We start from the raw sequence: 490 nt of genomic DNA, 5'->3' as shown, positions 1-490 counted from the left end.
ACAGGGTGGCCCTGGTGTCACATGCTCTTCTCCGCGTCCGTCGTCGCTACCGCGACGACGTCCACCTCGACTCGCATGACCCTAAGATAGACAGGGTGGCCCTAGTGTCACGTGCTCGTCTCGGCGTCCGTCGTCGCTACTGAGACGACGTCCGCCTCCACTCGCGTTACCCTAAGATAGACAGGGTGGCCCTGGTGTCACGTGCTCGTCTCGGCGTCCGTGGTCGCTACTGCGACGACGTCCGCCTCGACCCGCGCTACCCTTAGATAGAGAGGGTAGCAGTGCTATCACGTGCCCGTCTCGGCGTCCATCGTCGCTACCGCGACGACGTCCGCCTCGACTCGCGTTACCCTAAGATAGACAGGGTGGCAGTGGTGTCACGTGCTCGTCTCGGCGTCCGTCGTCGCTACCGCGACGACGTCCGCCTCGACTCGCGTTACCCTAAGATAGACAGGGTGGCAGTGGTATCACGTGCTCGTATCGGCGTCCG

Source organism: Triticum aestivum, chromosome 7D (genome assembly GCF_018294505.1).
Source record: "Triticum aestivum cultivar Chinese Spring chromosome 7D, IWGSC CS RefSeq v2.1, whole genome shotgun sequence".
Classification (NCBI taxonomy): Eukaryota; Viridiplantae; Streptophyta; class Magnoliopsida; order Poales; family Poaceae; genus Triticum; species Triticum aestivum.
This window is presented reverse-complemented; position numbering follows the sequence as displayed.